This window comes from Mobula hypostoma, chromosome 10 (genome assembly GCF_963921235.1).
Source record: "Mobula hypostoma chromosome 10, sMobHyp1.1, whole genome shotgun sequence".
Lineage (NCBI taxonomy): Eukaryota > Metazoa > Chordata > Chondrichthyes > Myliobatiformes > Myliobatidae > Mobula > Mobula hypostoma.
This window is the reverse complement of record NC_086106.1, coordinates 32,923,017-32,942,439: the sequence shown is the minus strand read 5'-3', so window position 1 is coordinate 32,942,439 and position 19,423 is coordinate 32,923,017. Positions and strand designations below refer to the sequence as shown.

The following is a 19,423-nucleotide window of genomic DNA, read 5'->3' as shown; positions in this document are numbered from 1 at the left end:
TAATCTCTAGTTAGAAGCACATTTTCGCTTGGAACATGATGTGCGAATTTAGATGAAATAGAATTTGGATCATTGGGACCTCTTTTGGTGCAGGCGTGACCTGTACAAAAAGGACGGGTTACACTTGAATCCTAGGGGGACCAATATCCTGGCAGGGAGATTAGCGAGGGCTACTAAGGTGACTTTAAACTAGAATGGTTGGGGGGTGGGAATCAAATTAAAGAGGCTAGGCGAGAGGAGGTTAGTTCACAACAGGGGGATGGGAACGAGTGCAGAGAGACAGAGGGGTGTAAAGTGAGGGTGGAAGCAAAAAGTACTAAGGAGAAAAGTAAAAGTGGCAGGCCGACAAATCCAGGGCAAGCATTAAAAAGGGCCACTTTTCAACATAATTGTATAAGGGCTAAGAGAGTTGTAAAAGAGGCCTGAAGGCTTTATGTGTCAATGCCAGGAGCATTCGTAATAAGGTGGATGAATTGAAAGTGCAGATTGTTATTAATGACAATGATATAGTTGGGATCACAGAGACATGGCTCCCGGGTGACCAAGGATGGGAGCTCAACGTTCAGGGATATTCAATATTCAGGAGGGATAGACATGAAAGAAAAGGAGATGGGGTGGCGTTGCTGGTTAAAGATGAGATTAACGCAATAGAAAAGATGGACATAAACCGGGAAGATGTGGAATCGATATGGGTAGAGCTGCGTAACACTAAGGGGCAGAAAACGCTGGTGGGAGTTGTGTACAGGCCACCTAACAGTAGTAGTGAGGTCGGAGATGGTATTAAACAGGAAATTAGAAATGTGTGCAATAAAGGAACAGCAGTTATAATGGGTGACTTCAATCTACATGTAGATTGGGTGAACCAAATTGGTAAAGGTGCTGAGGAAGAGGATTTCTTGGAATGTATGCGGGATGGTTTTTTGAACCAACATGTCGAGGAACCAACTAGAGAGCAGGCTATTCTGGACTGGGTTTTGAGAAATGAGGAAGGGTTAATTAGCAATCTTGTCGTGAGAGGCCCCTTGGGTAAGAGTGACCATAATATGGTGGAATTCTTCATTAAGATGGAGAGTGACATAGTTAATTCAGAAACAAAGGTTCTGAACTTAAAGAGGGGTAACTTTGAAGGTATGAGACGTGAATTAGCTAAGATAGACTGGCAAATGACACTTAAAGGATTGATGGTGGATATGCAATGGCAAGCATTTAAAGATTGCATGGATGAACTACAACAATTGTTCATCCCAGTTTGGCAAAAGAATAAATCAAGGAAGGTAGTGCACCCGTGGCTGACAAGAGAAATTAGGGATAGTATCAATTCCAAAGAAGAAGCATACAAATTAGCCAGAGAAAGTGGCTCACCTGAGGACTGGGAGAAATTCAGAGTTCAGCAGAGGAGGACAAAGGGCTTAATTAGGAAGGGGGAAAAAGATTATGAGAGAAAACTGGCAGGGAACATAAAAACTGACTGTAAAAGCTTTTATAGATATGTAAAAAGGAAAAGACTGGTAAAGACAAATGTAGGTCCCCTACAGACAGAAACAGGTGAATTGATTATGGGGAGCAAGGACATGGCAGACCAATTGAATAATTACTTTGGTTCTGTTTTCACTAAGGAGGACATAAATAATCTTCCAGAAATAGTAGGGGAGAGAGGGTCCAGTGAGATGGAGGAAATGAGCGAAATACATGTTAGTAGGGAAGTGGTGTTAGGTAAATTGCAGGGATTGAAGGCAGATAAATCCCCAGGGCCAGATGGTCTGCATCCCAGAGTGCTTAAGGAAGTAGCCCAAGAAATAGTGGATGCATTAGTGATAATTTTTCAAAACTCATTAGATTCTGGACTAGTTCCTGAGGATTGGAGGGTGGCTAATGTAACCCCACTTTTTAAAAAAGGAGGGAGAGAGAAACCGGGGAATTATAGACCGGTTAGCCTAACGTCGGTGGTGGGGAAACTGCTGGAGTCAGTTATCAAAGATGTGATAACAGCACATTTGGAAAGCGGTGAAATCATCGGACAAAGTCAGCATGGATTTGTGAAAGGAAAATCATGTCTGACGAATCTCATAGAATTTTTTGAGGATGTAACTAGTAGAGTGGATGGGGGAGAACCAGTGGATGTGGTGTATTTGGATTTTCAAAAGGCTTTTGGCAAGGTCCCACACAGGAGATTAGTGTGCAAACTTAAAGCACACGGTATTGGGGGTAAGGTATTGATGTGGATAGAGAATTGGTTAGCAGACAGGAAGCAAAGAGTGGGAATAAACGGGACCTTTTCAGAATGGCAGGCAGTGACTAGTGGGGTACCGCAAGGCTCAGTGCTGGGACCCCAGTTGTTTACAATATATATTAATGACTTGGATGAGGGAATTAAATGCAGCATCTCCAAGTTTGCGGATGACACGAAGCTGGGTGGCAGTGTTAGCTGTGAGGAGGATGCTAAGAGGATGCAGAGTGACTTGGATAGGTTGGGTGAGTGGGCAAATTCATGGCAGATGCAATTTAATGTGGATAAATTTGAAGTTATCCACTTTGGTGGCAAAAATAGGAAAACAGATTATTATCTGAATGGTGGCCGATTAGGAAAAGGGGGGGTGCAACGAGACCTGGGTGTCATTATACACCATTCATTGAAAGTGGGCATGCAGGTACAGCAGGCGGTGAAAAAGGCGAATGGTATGCTGGCATTTATAGCGAGAGGATTCGAGTACAGGAGCAGGGAGGTACTACTGCAGTTGTACAAGGCCTTGGTGAGACCACACCTGGAGTATTGTGTGCAGTTTTGGTCCCCTAATCTGAGGAAAGACATCCTTGCCATAGAAGGAGTACAAAGAAGGTTCACCAGATTGATTCCTGGGATGGCAGGACTTTCATATGAAGAAAGACTGGATGAACTGGGCTTGTACTCATTGGAATTTAGAAGATTGAGGGGGGATCTGATTGAAACGTATAAAATCCTAAAGGGATTGGACAGGCTAGATGCAGGAAGATTGTTCCCGATGTTGGGGAAGTCCAGAATGAGGGGTCACAGTTTGAGGATAAAGGGGAAGCCTTTTAGGACCGAGATTAGGAAAAACTTCTTCACACAGAGAATGGTGAATCTGTGGAATTCTCTGCCACAGGAAACAGTTGAGGCCAGTTCATTGGCTATATTTAAGAGGGAGTTAGATATGGCCCTTGTGGCTATGGGGGTCAGGGGGTATGGAGGGAAGGCTGGGGCAGGGTTCTGAGTTGGATGATCAGCCATGATCATAATAAATGGCGGTGCAGGCTCGAAGGGCCGAATGGCCTACTCCTGCACCTATTTTCTATGAATCTATGAATCTATACTCTTGTTTACTATTGTAAATTTCCACTCATGCTCCAACGCTGCAGGGAATAAACTCCTAACCTATTTAATCTTTCCCTATAAGTCGGGTCCTCAAGTCTCAGCAACACAGATAATTTTTCTCTGTATTCTTTCAGGTTTATTGATAAATTTCCTGTAGTTAGGTGACCAGAACTGCACACAATACTCTAAATTTAGCCTCACGAACAACTTAAATAAGCTCAGCATAACATCCCAACTCCTGTACTGTGCACTTTGATTTATGAAGGCCAATGTGCCAAAAGCTCTCCTCACAGCCCTATCGTTCCAGGAAATGTGGATCTGTATTCCCAGATCCCTCTGTCTATCACACTACTCAGTGTAACACTTCACAGTGTCTACATTAAATTCCATCTGCCATTTTTCAGACTATTTTTACAAATCCCACTGTATGAGGGGTGATTGATAACTTCGTGGCCTATGGTAGAAGGAGAGGAGTTATATAGCTCTCGTTACATACACGTGCAGTTCAACTCTTTGAGTAAAATGTAAAAAGTTTGAAGTTAATAACTCATCTCCTTCTACCTTGGGCCATGAACTTATCCATCACCCCTGCTGTGGACCACTCTGGAGGTCCAAGACACCGACTTCTACCAAGAAAGGGATCCGTATGCTTCATGACCACTGGGCTAAGTGTGTAAATGTAGGAAAAATAAATGTGCTAGGTTTTCTAAAATTGACTCCTTCTACTTTAGGCCACAAACTTATCAATCACCCCTCGTGAGTCGCTATAAAAATCGACTTTTATAGGTGATCAGAATCAGGTTTAATATCACAGCGGAAGTTGTGATGTTTGTTGTTTTGTGGCAGCAGCACATTGCAATACATAATAAAAAACATAAATTACAGTAATTACTGTATATAAAAAATAGGTAGATTTATATACATACTGCAATTTCTATAAGTAGTGCAAAATAAAATAGTGAGGTAAGTTTCAAAGGTACATTTAATGTCAGAGAAATGTATACATTATAGATCCAGAAATGGTTTTTCTTCGCATCCATCCATGAAAACAGAGGAGTGCCCCAAAGAATGAACAAGAGTTCAATGTTAGAACCCCAAAGCTCCCCCCAGCTCCCCTCCCTCCTGTGCATGAGTGGCAGCAAACAACAATCCCCCCTCCCCTCACCGGCAAAAAAAAGGCATTGGCACCTGCCACCGAGCACTCAAGTGTGAGCAAAGCAGCAGCAAAGATGCAGACTTGCAGTTACCCCAAAGACTTCATGATTCACCTGGTATTTGACATACCACAGGCTCTCTCTCTCTCCCTAATAAAAGAGAAAGAGATGTCTCCGTTTCACAGCAAGAGGGGAGACATAAAAAAGAACTCACTGGTTTACGATATTAGAAGTTCATTACGTCACTTTTCTTGAGCTCTGTGCCCAAAGATCTTGGGTGTCTGGGCACACAGCCATAGATATCCCGACTCCCCCTGATGACACACAGATCTCCTGCCGTGACACGGACCTTCGATCTGCCCGTCTCCAGAGCCCCGCGATCTGAGGCCTCCAAAATCGAGCCAAACTTTTAGGCCGAGCCTTTGGCGTACCGAACAACGGCCAGTTGTGAAACCCCAAGAGCAGGTCCCATTCCCGCAAAGAACCATAGTCAGTGTGTAACTCCAGGTCAGGATTTTCAAAAGAACACTGAACGGGAAAAATAGAGATATTAAAGATGGAAATAGAGCTGTTTCCGAAGCAAGCAAAGGAGTTGCCATTGAGCACCATCGTCACTTCACTCCGCTAACTGGTAGTAGTCATGGGCTCACTGTCCATTCAGAAATCTTGTGACGGCGAAGAAGCTGTTCCTGAAATGTTGATTGTGTGTCTTCAGGCTTCTGTACCTCCTCCTTGATGGTAGCAATGAGTTGAGGCCATGTCCTTGGTGATGGGTGTAACGATGGATGCTGCCCTCCTAAGGCATTTCCTTTTGTAGGTGTCATTGATGCCGGGGAGGCTAGTGTTGACGACGGTGCTGGCCGAGTTTACACCTGTCTGTAGTTTTTTTCTGATCCTGTACAATGACCCTCCATACCAGATGGTGATGTAACTAGTCAGAATGCTTGCCCCAGTACACCTGTGAGAGTCTTTGGTGACATACCAAACCTCCTCAAACTCCTGATGAAATATAAGTGCTGGCAAGCCTTCTTCACAATTGCATCAATATGTTGGATCTTTGGAGATGTTGGCACCCAAAAGCTTGAAGCTGTTCACCCTTTCTAATGCTGATCCTTTGGTGAGGACCTCTGTGTGTTCCCTCAACTTCCCTTTCCTGACGTCCACAATCAATTCCTCGGTCTTACAGATGTTAAGTGCAAGATTGTTGTTGCAGCACTGCTCAACCAGCTGATCTATCTTGCTCCCATATACCACATTGTCACCATCTGAAATTCTGCCAACAATAGCTGTGTCATCGACAAATTTGTAGATGGCATTTGAGCTGTGCCAAGCCACACAGTGATGGGTGTAGAGAGAGTACTGCAGTGGGCTAAACACACACTTGAGGTGCACCAGTGTTGATTGTCTGTGAAGAAGTCAATGACCAAAGATTAGCTTTGCCACATGGACACTGAAACTTTGAAACATACAGTGAAATGCATTATTTGCATCAAATCAAATCAGCAAGGGTTACGCTGAGGGCAGCCCACATGTCTCATCAAGTACCTGGCACCAACATAGCATGCCCACAACTTACAATCCCTAACCCAAACATCTTTGGAATGTGAAGGAAACCCCGGACAAAGCTACACGGTCAAGGGGAGAACGTACACATTCCTGACAGTCTGCAGCAGGACTTGAACCCTGATCATTGGATCTGCAAAGAGATTGCATTAACTACTGCACTATCATGCTGCCAATGTATGTGCAGTTAGTGGAATGTGATGCCTATGTAAAAGGACTCGCCATTGTTGTGCATTTAATACTCAACTAATATTATAAATATATTGCTTGATTAAGTATTCTTTGTTTAAATAATTTATTATGGGTTATATGTAAAAGTATGTAATCAAAATACATCATCACGGCACAACATCATACTGTATGTGCACCTTGCTAGAAGTAAAAATGTAACTAAGACCCACATTCTGGACTCTCTGTGCTTTCCTTTTTAATTAGTTTTTGTGTTTCGGAGTTACAAAACATAACAGTGGCAACAAGGAAGTTTTAAATGAATCCTAGACGACTGAAGTACAATGAGATATTTCAGTTTTTAAAAAGTGCAGCAAAAGGTTGAGTTAAAAATAAAACTGTGCAGAACATGTCTCTTTGGAAGGGAGAGACAGCAGATGGTCAAGTTGAAAAAGGCAGAAAATATAAAATTCATGGATTCATAAATGATAAGTACCAGATGATAATAATCAGAAATTTTAAAGAAGCAGAAATGGCTGGCTACATCAAATATATTCGATTACACAAGAGATAACTGGATATTGTATACTGAGCAAATTGAGCTATATTTTGAAGCAAATGAAATAACCGATGAGAAGCAACTGCCAGTTTTGCTGAGTGCAGTGGGTGGAAGAGCATACAGTTTGCTTAGAAGTTTAATTGCTCCAACCAAACCAGCAAAGATGAGCTTTGGGTAATATTATGAAAGTAATGCAGGAATATTTTCAGAAGTGGAATGAAAAGGAGGCAGAGTCCATTTCACCATATGTGGCTGAATTGAAGAAATTGTCTGAGCAGTTTTGGACATCTAAAAACGAATGTGCTGACATTTGATGGGGTTCAGAGGAGGTTCACATGAATGATACCAGGAATGAAAGGCTTATCATATGAGGGACATTTGATGGCTCTGGGCCTGTACTCACTGGAATTTAGAAGAATTGGTGGGGGTGGGGGTGGGGATCTCACTGAAACTTACTGGCTGTTGAAAGGCCCAGATAGAGTGGATATGGAGACGATGTTTCCAATACTGTGGAGGTCCAAGAACAGATGGCACAATCTTAAAATAGAGGGACATTCATTTAGAATGATGAGGAGGAATCAGTGAAGTTTGCTGCCATAGGCAGCTCTGGAGGCCAGGTCATTGGGTGTATTAAAGGCGGAGATTGTAGGTTTTTGTTTATCAGGGCATGAAAGGCTACAAGAGAAAGCAGGGGAATGGGGTTGAGAGGGAAGTGGGTCAGCCATGAGCAGACTCGTTGGGCCAAATGGCCTAATCCTGCTTCTATGTCTTATGGTCTGAGCATTGCCAGTTCAGTAATGGGCATAATGATGCACTGAGAGATTATATAGTTTGTGGAATCTTACAAGAAAGCAGTCAAAAATAGCCCCTGACAGAAGCCCAATCTACATTTAGAAGAGCAAATCAAATAACTTCATCAATGGAGACAGCACACAGAGATGTAACTGAGTTGCAGTCAGAAATGAAAGTGAGCATGAACAAAATTACAAAATGTGTATGCAGAAACAAGCCTGACCAAACAAGATGTGTTACTGTTGCAGTGGGGCTCACACACACACACCAAGATCAATGCAGGTTTAAAAGGTGAAACTGCAGAAAATGCAACAAAGTAGAACACATACAAAGAGCATGTCAGGCAGAGGAAAATAGACTGCACAGGGAAGAGAAAAAACCTAAAAAGTCAAGTTGCTGTTTCAAAAAGAGCACTAATCTACATGCTGTTGATGAAAAATCTGAAAATAATGAGAGTGACATGGGACTGATTAGCCCTGAGATTTAAAATGTAAAAACTGACGGGAGACAAACAACAACAACACACATAAAAGTTGCTGGTGAACGCAGCAGGCCAGGCAGCACTGGCTCAGCTGTTTCAGTTAATCCCCAAAATGTGTTTGAATGGTATTTCAAAGATACTGAACTGAAGTCTGCAAATATCCAGCTGAAACCTTATACTGGAGACAAGATAACTCATGATAATTCTAGGCCTGGAGGACTGGAAAACTGCAGATATCACTCCACTCTTTAAGAAGGGAGGAAGGCAAAATAAAGGAAATTATGGGCCAGTTAGCCTAACCTCAGTGGTTGAGAAAGTATTGGAGTCTATTATTATTAAGGATGAGGTTTCAGGGTAGTGAGAGACTCATGATAAAATAAGCCAAAGTCAGCATGGTTTCTGCAAAGGGAAATCTTGCCTGATAAATCTGTTAGAATTCTTCGATGAATTAACCAGTAGGGTGGACAAAGGAGAGGCAGTGGATGTCATTTACCTGGATTTTCAGAAGGCATTTGATAAGATGCCACACGAGTCTGCTTAACAAGATAAAATCCTATGGTGTTACAGGAAAGATACTGGCATGGATAGAGGAATGGCTGATGGGCAGGGAGTAGTCAGTGGGAATAAAGGGGGCCTTTTTTGGTTGGCTGCCAGTGACTAGTGGTGTTCTTCAGGAGTCAGTATTTGGACTGCTACTTTTCTCATTGTTGTCAAATATTGGATAATGGAATTGATGGCTTTGTGACAAAGATCGTGGATGATATGAAGATAGGTAGAAGGGTAGGTAGTGCTGAGGAAGCAATGTGATTGCAACAGGACTTAGGTAAATTGAGAAGAATGGGCAAAAAAGTAGCAGATTGAATACAGTGATCGGAAATGTATGATAATGCATTTTGGTAAAAGGAACAATAGTACAGACTATTATCTAAATGGGGAGAAGATTAAAACAGCAGAGGCGCAGAGCGACTTTGGAGTCCTCGTGCAAGATTCCCAGATGGTTAATTTACAGGTTGAGTCTGTGGTAAAGAAAGCAAATGCAAAGTTGGCATTTATTTCAAGGAGAATAATATAAAAGCAAGGAGATATTGCTGAGGCTTCATAGGACACTGGTCGGGCCATACTTTAAGTATTGTCAACAGTTTTAGGCCCCATAGCTCAGAAAGGACGTGTTGTCATTGGAGAGAATCCAAAGGAGTTTCACGAGGGTGATTCCAGGAATGAAGTGGTTAACATATGAGGCCAAGTCCATGGGTATATTTCAAGCAGAAGTTATTAGTTTCCTAATTGGTCAGGGCATCGAAGGGTATGGCAAGAAGACAGGTGTATGGGGTTGAGTAGGATCCAAGATCAGCCACGATGGAATGATGGAGAAGACTTGATGGGCTGAATGGCCTAATTCTGCTCCTCTCTCTTAAGGTCTTATGGACATTTGTAACAATTAAATTGGATTGGGCTTGTGAGTGGTAAAAACAGGGGGGCCAGCATTGTGAGGTCATGAGTGGTTGAGACATCTAAAAAGTGATTGGAGATCCATCCACCATTGCATGCCACATCACAAAGTCAATGGAAAGTGAATTAAGAAAGGCACTGTACGATGCCACAGCAGTGTATAATGATGATATTGGAAAGCTCAAACATATCAAGGGTGAAATAGTATTAAATGAAAATACCACACCCAACTTTTGCATAGCCTCACACATAAAAATTGCTGGTGAACGCAGCAGGCCAGACAGCATCTACTGGAAAAGGTACAGTCGACGTTTCAATATTTGAAATCTCAAATCTCTTACTATCTCTTCTTTCAGTTAGTCTTGATGAAGGGTCTCAGCCCGAAACGTCAACTGTACCTCTTCCTATAGATGTTGCCTGGCCTGCTGTGTTCACCAACAATTTTTATGTGTGTTGCTTGAAATTCCAGCATCTGCAGATTTCCTCGTTTTTGCATAGCCTGTCCAGTTCCTTACACCAATTATGAAGGCCGTGAGCTAGATTGCATGGAGGCCCAAGGAATTCTTTCATAGGAGCACATGGGCATTGCCAATCATCCCTATAGTCAAGAAGGATGGGTCTATCAGTATCTGTGGTGCTTTTAAGGTCACCATCAACCCAGTACTGTAAGTAGATCAATACCTTCTGCCCAGGATAGAGGATATCCCTGCAAAGCTTTCTGGGGGAAACACTTTGGGCAAGGTGGACAACTGAGGACTACCTATAGATGGAAGAATAGTGCAAAATGTTCCTCACCATAAACACTCAGAAAGGGCTTTATCACTATACTACGCTTACTTTTGGAATAATACCTGCACCTGCACTCTGGCAGAAAGCCACAGACCAGGTGCTACAAGACTGTCCAGGCACTCATTGTGTTACCTGAATGACATCATTGTTACTGGTAAGGATAACAAGGACCATCTCCAAAATCTCAAGACTGTGTTTTAAAGATTGGAAGATTATGGGCTCAGAGCATGATGCAACAGGTGTGAATTCTTTAAACTTACCGTGGTCACACCATTGATGCACAAAGATTACACATGTCTGCTGAGAAAATTCAAGCTGTGGTAGATGCCCCAAGGCCAAAGGACACATCATAGTGCAGTCCTTTTTAGGATTTGTCATTTATAACAGGTTGTTGCCAAACCAGGCCACTGTACTTCATCCCTTGAACTCACTACTGCAGATCAGGAAGAAATGGCAATGGACAAAACAGTGTGGGGTGGCTTTCAAAAAGGTAAAGGAAATGCTGACAACAGACACTGTACTCTCACATTATGATCCATATCATCCTGTGAAGCTTGCTGGTGATGCCTCACCTTATGGTATAGGTGCAGACATAGCACATGTTATGAGTGATGAAAGTGAACGCCCTATAGCCTTTGCATCATATTCTTACTATTACTGATAATCAACCACTAGTGTCCATTTTCAATCAACAGAAAGGCATTCCACTAGTAGCAATAGCATGAATGCAGAGAAGGAATCTGTTTCTTGGAGGACACAATTACAAGAACAAATTGAAGAGGACAACTAATCAGGGAAAGGCTGCTGGATTGTCCAATTTATCCTTGGAAAAGGGAATACCTGAATATTTTACAAAAGAGTACACTCCCCTTATGAATTCTCTCTAATGTAAATAGAAAGTCTCCTTATTACAGCAGAGATTATCCAAAGGGACACCAGAAAAGACTCCACACTGTCTCAGGTCTACATAGGCACCCAAAATGTCTGTAATGTGCAGCAGAAACCCTAGTTACCCCAATTTTACCAGCACCAGGATGAACCTAACCTTGATGGAAGTTCCCTGATGTGGGGATTGAGAGTTGTACCATCCAAGCTGAGAGCTAAAGTGTTGGAAGAGTTACATGCTGGTATTCTATGCAAGGTCAAAATGAAAGCATTGGCTCGAAGCTTTATCTTCTTGCCTGAACTGGATTAGCAGATTGAGCAGCTTGCCACGGACTGTTTGGGATGCCAACACATCCACAAGACTCCAAGAGCACCTTGGAGAAGAAGAAAAGAGAAGAGAGCATCAAGAGCTCTCAGAACCACTCCTGCATTCCCAGAGTCAACTCCTAAGATCATCTCAGAAGAGGCCCCAGTACCTTATTGTATCACAGCCACAACCTATCTGATCCTACATAAAAACCAAAGGAAGAGCTGTAGACAATGGAACACCTCCTTCATCATACTTAAGTCACCCATTGTTTGATGATGTCATTCATTCTTTCAACTTGTCCAGATGACTCTGGATGACATGGGTAATGAAAAGACCATTCAATATTCATCAGTCGGACAATTCTTGACAAACACTTACAGTGGCATGTATTCTTTGGTCAGAGTGACAAGCAATCTCAAACTAGGAATATTGTCCTTATCAGAGTTTTTGCTGTGTGTTTGCGGCTTTTCTTGCTGGGATGACTTTCACTCATCTTGAAAATTGATCTTGACTATTACTAACACATCTGAATATCCTTGGCACTTTGGTAATGTAGCCTACTTGTAGATGTAAAAATGGACTTGGTGGGGTAGGAGTACTTAGTTGAGGTAGCTTCTCCGTTGTTCCTGGATTTGTTTTTCGGTAGTCATATACGTACCTCTCAACTGTTTGTCAAGCTTACATCCTGAACTTTGGATTCCAGCACCAGTGGGAGAATCTGTTGACCATCTTTTACACACCAATGTTTTGCACTCTAAGGTGTTTATCTGCAGTGCCAGGTAAGGAAGCAGCTCAGCTGGGGCTACCAGTCTATGACTAGTGCAATATCTCCATGCTCCATCATCATTTAGTAACCCACCATTTTCTATCCAGTGCCACTTTTCTTCATTTGAGCACTGATCTTGCATTTCTTGAATATCTTGGATGTCTGGCTGTGACACAGTGTTTAACTTGGTTTTCGTTATTGGGTCTTCTTCAATTTCTTTGATTTTCTTTATCCCTTCTTTGGCTGCCTTTTTGCAGTTTTGTCTTCAAATGCATTCCACAGCTTTCCATTGTGGCCATTTTAGAGTAACATTTACATCAACTTCTGATGGAAGTTGCATGACTTTCATGAGACCTTGTACTAGTTCACCATTCTAGATTGGAGTTCTTTCGGCTGTAAGAAATCCTCTTTGCCTACATAAATTTCCAAAGTCATGAATGACTCCAAAAGCACTTCAAAAGTCCATGTAGACATTAGCTGATCTCCTTTCCGTTAAATTACAGGCTTCAATTAAAGTTTTTATTTCTGCCTGTTGTGCAGAGGTATCAGAAGCTATGTTTCCTGAAGCCATCACTTCATTTTCTGTGTCAACAGCCCAACCAGCCATTCAAATTCCTCCATCAATGGTTGAGGTGCTATCAGTGTACAGAATCAGACCTGGGTTCAATCAAGGCACTCCTTTATGATAATTTGCATAATTCTGGCATGTTATTGTTCATGCACTGTCATGATCATCATTGTCTTCCACGTCCACTGGCAACAGTGTCTATAAGCCATACAATTTTTGCTCTCCCACCACGCATGAACACTTCAGGGCCAGGCCTAGTTGGAAATTTGACAACATCTCCATTGCATCTGCAATTGTAGCCTGAAATTGTGCCATTCATTCAGTGTTTTCCTTCCCTTGTGAGGCACGGGGCTGAGCTTGCTGTTGAGGTGAAGCTGATTTCTTATGCCAACAAGATCTAGCCCAAGTCTTCTTCCACCATAATTTGCATATCCAATTCCACTTGTTCCATTGGTGGACATCAATAACCCACTTTGCTCTTGTGCAACTTCATATTTCATTTGGTTTAACATCTAAAGGGATTAATTTATTTTTTTAAGATCACTCTAAATTGATCTGCTATTCGTTGTGCATTTACTCGCATGAAGGGACATTACACTATACATTGTGATGAAGTTTGTCCCTGTATGCTGCCGTTAATCTCAAGTTCCTTCACTTAATAATATACACACATTATGAATATGTTTACTTCCAATGACCATTTCATTTGTGCCTTTCTTCCATTAACTGCTTGAGTCATCTCAGTTGTAAATATTATTGTTATTACTATTATTATTATTTATTTTGAATTTGCATAGTTTTTTTTATCTTTTGCACATTCTTTGTTTGTCCATCCTATTGGGTGTGGTCTTTCATTGATTCTATTGTGTTCTTTGGAACCACTGTGCATGCCCACAGGTAAACGAATCTTGGGGTTGTATGTGACATATACTTTGATAATAAATTTACTTTGAACTTTCAACTTTGAACTTCATAGTCGTAGGATATTCCTGTGTCTACATCAACCATTTTTCTCAACCAGTCAGGGTCAACAGCTTCTTGATTACTTTGAACGTTATGGAGTGGTAGAGTAGATACGATGTCCTAATTCGGCTTCAGTGTCATATGATCTGTGTTATCAACTATTCCTGTGAGTGATTTGTAGTAAAATTCAATGCAGCATTCATTTTTCAGTAAATAAGAAACAAGGAAATGAAACTCGAGATCTGCCCAAGGGAACACCGCTGTAATGCAACCTGACTCTTCAGTCAGAGGATCTGCCAAATGCATCAAGATCTGCTAAAAGTGTCAGGTTTAATAGCAATATACTCTGTTTTGAGGATTGGTGAACATCTTATCATTGAAAAATCTGAGCACAATTCTAACCATACCATTCATAGTACAAGTCCTAGGCTGGTCTGACTTTCCAAAATGCATCACCTCACCCTTACCTGTATTAAGGAAATATAAGGTCCATACAAGATATGATCAACTGAACAAAAGCATTGTAGTATTTATAGATAACACTAAAACAAAAGCTTGGTGCATACAAAGCCAGACTAAATAGATACAGTACATGAAATATGCAGATGAAGAAAACAGAATTATCAGTCAGGAACAATGAAAAAGGTTTGTACGGGATATTGAAACTAAATTTGATGCACCAAAATGTAACCAACCCCAGCACGGAATTATCAACAAACACAATGAACTTTTGGTCCCCACTCCTCAGCTCAATGTCCTAACTGATCTTGATCTCCTTGTAATCTATGATAACCTTCTGCACTATCAACAACTCCTAATTTCATGTCATTTGCAAACTTGCTGATCAATCTATGTACACTTGTATCCAACTCATTTATATAAACCATGAATTACATGGATCTCCAAATTGTTGCACACCACTAATCACCAGACTCCACTCCATGAAACAGCCTTCAACTATCACCCTTTGCTTCTTACCTCCAAGCTAATTTTGAATCCACCTGAGGAGCTCTCCACTGATTACATGGGTGTAACCTTTCAGACCAGCTTACCAATATGGGACCTAGTGAAAATCCAAATAGAAAATATCTACTAACCTACTCTGATTATCTTTCTAGTTACCTCTTCAGAAAACTCTAAAAGTCCCCCTACCACAACTTCCCAAGTACAAAGCCATGTTAGTTCCTATCTATCTCAATGATGGATGGATCCTGTTCCTCAGAATTCCCTCCAGTAACTGCTCCATTATTAATGTCAGGCTAACCAGCTTTACTTCCTAGGCTTGTCCTTGCTACTCTTCATTAATCAACAGAACAACATTAGCCATTTGTTATTTCAGTGAGTGGAACCGGTGAAAGTTTGAGTTTGATTCTGCACAGTTGATTAACTCCTCTATCCAAACTGGAGATTAATCTCCTCTGTAAATTTCAAATAATGTGTTGTTTATTGGCCAATAAAGAATTAAAATATGGTACCAAACTTCAAACTTGAATATGTCAAGAACAGTGGAAGTAGACAAACCAATTGTCTTTGTTCTTGTCATGTGGTTGTAGGAATGGACTATTTTGCGAAGCTGCTCTGTAACCTCCATTTTGTGAGCTTGTTTTGCTCAGGAATAGCTGTATCAAAGTGCAATGATGCTGGAGATAATTTCCAAATAAGGAGTTATTTGTGAAGTGTTCTTTAGTAAGTTAGTACATGCAGTGAATCTGTGTCTGAACCTAGCAACTGGCTGGTCTGCTCTGATTCAGAACAAAGAGACATTAGTTACAAGTTGTCACTTGTGAGACGGACAATAAAATGATGGCAGCTTGGACCAGAGCCAGTGGGAAGCTGATACGTATTAGCCAGGTGGAGCAGAACAAATGAGAACTCTGGGTAATAACTATCAGTAGAAAATGCCCATGCCAGGGGCTGGGAGAAGGACCAATTGTTATCTAACAGGAGATGCCCTAGTTCAGTGTTATAATTTAGAGGAGTGGCCTGAGTGAGTGCTGGTACAGAGGGAACAGTAGAATTTATGTTTTCATTTGTTGGTCGGGGATGAACATGGTTATACTGCTGTTTGTGCAGACAATAAAGTGCAAACTTTCATTAATTAAGAATTGTGTAGTGAATAGCCTAACCTGGATCAGTTGGTGATAGTCAACAGATTTTGATGTCCCTCAGTCGGCTCAAAAAGAAAAATAGTTGATAATAGTCAACATATTGATGTCTGCAAAACCAAGCTGTCACATCCTTTAGAACCAAGTTCCTACAAAACGTGAACAACATATCTGTAAGCTGTTTATTTCTGAACAGAACAAGAAATCATATTCTACTTCAATCATTCACTGCAGATTTCTGCATCCTTTCTGAAAGTGGGGCTTTCTGATTTCTAATTCTTCTTTACTCTAATTTTCAAGTGTAACATTTTGTTCAAAGCTCAGTCACCAGAGAAAATAGTTCATATGTTGATTTAGTGAAATCCCCTCAGTTTGAACTGCCTAATCAGTCCACCCATCATAAAACAGAGAACATTATATCATAGTGCAGGCCTTTTGACCCATGATGTTGTGCCAACGATTTAATTTACTCGAAGTTCAATGTAACGCTTCCCTCCTACATAGCTCTCCAAGTTTGTTTCTATCATCCATATGTTTATCTCAGAGTGTTTTAAATGTCCCTAATGTATTGACTTCTACCACCACCCCTGGCAGGGCGTTCCACACATCCACTACTCTGTGTATAAAAAAAACTTACCTTTGTCATCCCCTTTGAATTTTTTCCAAACAGCTTATAATTAAACCCCATATTTACCATTAATGCCCTAAGACAAATTCTCTAGCTATCCATTCACTATGCATTTTACCAATCTTGTACACCTCTATCAAGTAGTCTTACATCCTCCTTCACTCCAAAGAGAAAAGCCCTAGCTCGCTCAACCTAGCCTCATAAAACTTGCTGTCTATCCTAGACATTATCCTGGTAAATCTACTCTACACCTTCTCTAAAGTTTCTGCATCCTTGTTATAATGAGGTGACCAGACCCTGAACACAGTATTCCAAGTGTGGTTTAACCAGGGTTTTATAGAGCTGCAACATTATCTCATGGATCATGAACTCCATCCCCATTCTAATGAAGACCAGCAAACCATATGTCTTCTTCAGCCTGATTAACTTGTTCAGCAATTTTGTTCTCAGAAATGTTAAGTATGCCCACTCAGAGACTATTTTGTCCTTTCCAAGGGTCTGGAATCAACATGCTTGTCCAAGGTGGTCTCACCAATTGAAACTGAAGAATAAATTCCAGCCATTCATATTGTAGAACCATGATATAGAGGCCAATATTCCATTCCCAGCAGGAAATATGAGCTGTTTGGTATAATTTATGAATGTTAATTTGTAAATTTCCCTTACTTCCTAGGCTTTCTGTTTATACAGAAAAATTATGTACAAGTTTGGAATAACTTTCAAAAAGTAATTTGAACAGCCACTCCGTTTGTTAGTTTATTATTTTCTGAAAAATTAGGAAACGCAACAGCCCATTTAGGTCTGTACCAGCTCTGAGAGTATTGCCATCAGTCCTATTCCCCCTCACATGATCATCAACTAACACAACCACTCACCCCCGCCCCCCACCATGAAGAATTAGGCCATTTGGACCATCGAGCCTGCTTTGCATTCCATTCCAGATAATTTATTTTCCCTCTCAATCCTATTCCCCTGCCTTCTCTCTATAACCTTCGACTGCATTACTAATAAAGAATTTATGAACCTCCACTTTAAATACACCAATGACTTGGTCAGCACAGCCACTTGTGGCAATGAATTCCACAGATTCACCACCACCATTTGGCTAAAGAAATTCCTCCTCATCTCTGTTCTAAAGGGATATCTTTCTATTCTGAAGCTGTGCCTCTGCCATCAGACTCTCCCACTATTGGAAACATTTTCTCTATCTAAACCTTTGGGTATTCTGTAGGTCTCAATGAGATCTCCTCATTTGTGAGGGGACATTCTTGCAGTGACAAAAAGCTGAAGCATGCAGAATCTGACAGAAGAGGGAGGTGGGGAAGGCAAGGGGAGTAGTGGACGAGGGGACCCAGTGGGAGGAATGTGTGGGTGATGGATGGATGGAAAGGGTGGAGCAGAAGAAAGGGTTTTAATGAATGAGGCCAGGAGGAGAGAGAAATTACCCACTCTAAGATCCACAAAGAAACTAAGCCAAGCAGTTTTTGGAAACCCTCAGACAGCAAGCTAAATCAGAACCAAACCTAAAGTGCTAGAGCAGTGTCGCTGTGCTCCCATTCCTTCACATTATTCTACTTTGATAGTAAAATAAAGCCATCTCTTCTGAATCCACATGGATTCTCCATGATCAATTCCCTGGCTTCCTTTAATATCTCTGGTGGCATTCTGGAGAAGGGCAATTTTAATCTGTTCCACAACACAATGAGATTATGGTCATTCTTTTTATTAACTCCATCTATCTTTCTCTGATGAATGATAGCGCAACACTGGTACCTCACAAAATTGGTAGCCAGAGACTTCCTCCTCCTTAAAAAAAAACTATACTGATTCTTAAAGCTGACCTGTCATAAAACATAAGAAATGTAGGTGGGAGAAAACTATTGAGATTGAGATTATCATTCTTGCTTGGTCATCCATTAATATCATGGCCATTATGTTTTGTAAACCCAAAATATTAAAAGTAATGAAAAGAAAAACATGCTGAATCTGGAATGTGTTTCATTTTCTATTTTAGAGAGCTGCACGTATGGTATGATGGTGTAATGATGTATGCCATTTACATACTTTTACATATAACTCGTGATGTATTATTTAAACAAACGATGTGTAATCAAACAATATAGTGTTGGAAACCTCAGTTTTTAAAATAATACATTTTATAAGTTATCTGAGTTTTAACATTCTCATGTAATTTTCACATTATGTGGTGGTTCATCCCCACTCATCGGCAAAAAGCAATATTGCAGCTAAACTAATGGTTTATCACCTTTTTCATTTTTCACTGGCTAAGTATTAGCACATTACTCATGTGATGTGAATATTTTAACTACGTAGCCTATTAGCTAGTTTATTCCTACCTAAGAAATTTTCCTATCTTATTATAAAAGTGATGGATTTTTCAAAGGCTTCTTTATTCCTTTATTCTTCACATTCATTCTACCTATTAGCATAGTTTCTCAGCTCTTTACTTACGTTTGTAGTTTTCCTACTATGTTTACTTACTTCCTGCCCATTACACCACTGACATTTAGATTAGATTAGATTATGAGGACACTTGATCCTTGTTTATTGTCATTTAGTAATGCATGCATTAAAAAATGATACAATGTTCCTCCAGTATGGTATCGCAGAAACACAAGACAGACCAAGACTAAAACTGACAAAAACCACGTAATTATAACATATAGTTACAACAGTGCAAAACAATACCGTAATTTGATAAAGAGCAGACCATGGGCATGGTAAAAAAAAAATAGGGCAGCAATAAAGGTCCTCCAACTCTGTCTGTGTAGAAGGATTCATCATTGCTGCTTCCATACAATTGTTTTTTTGACCAGTTAGGGTTGTCAGCCCTGAGCTGAACCTCTGAACCTGGAGGACCAGTGGACCACTCTTAGTCCAGCCCTTAGCCT

General features: G+C 40.9%; 1 pseudogene; it reads right to left on the bottom strand.

The window, feature by feature from the left end:
- The window catches only part of LOC134352493 (gastrula zinc finger protein XlCGF57.1-like), a 50,742-nt pseudogene that overhangs the window by 19,649 nt on the left and 11,670 nt on the right, over positions 1-19,423 (bottom strand).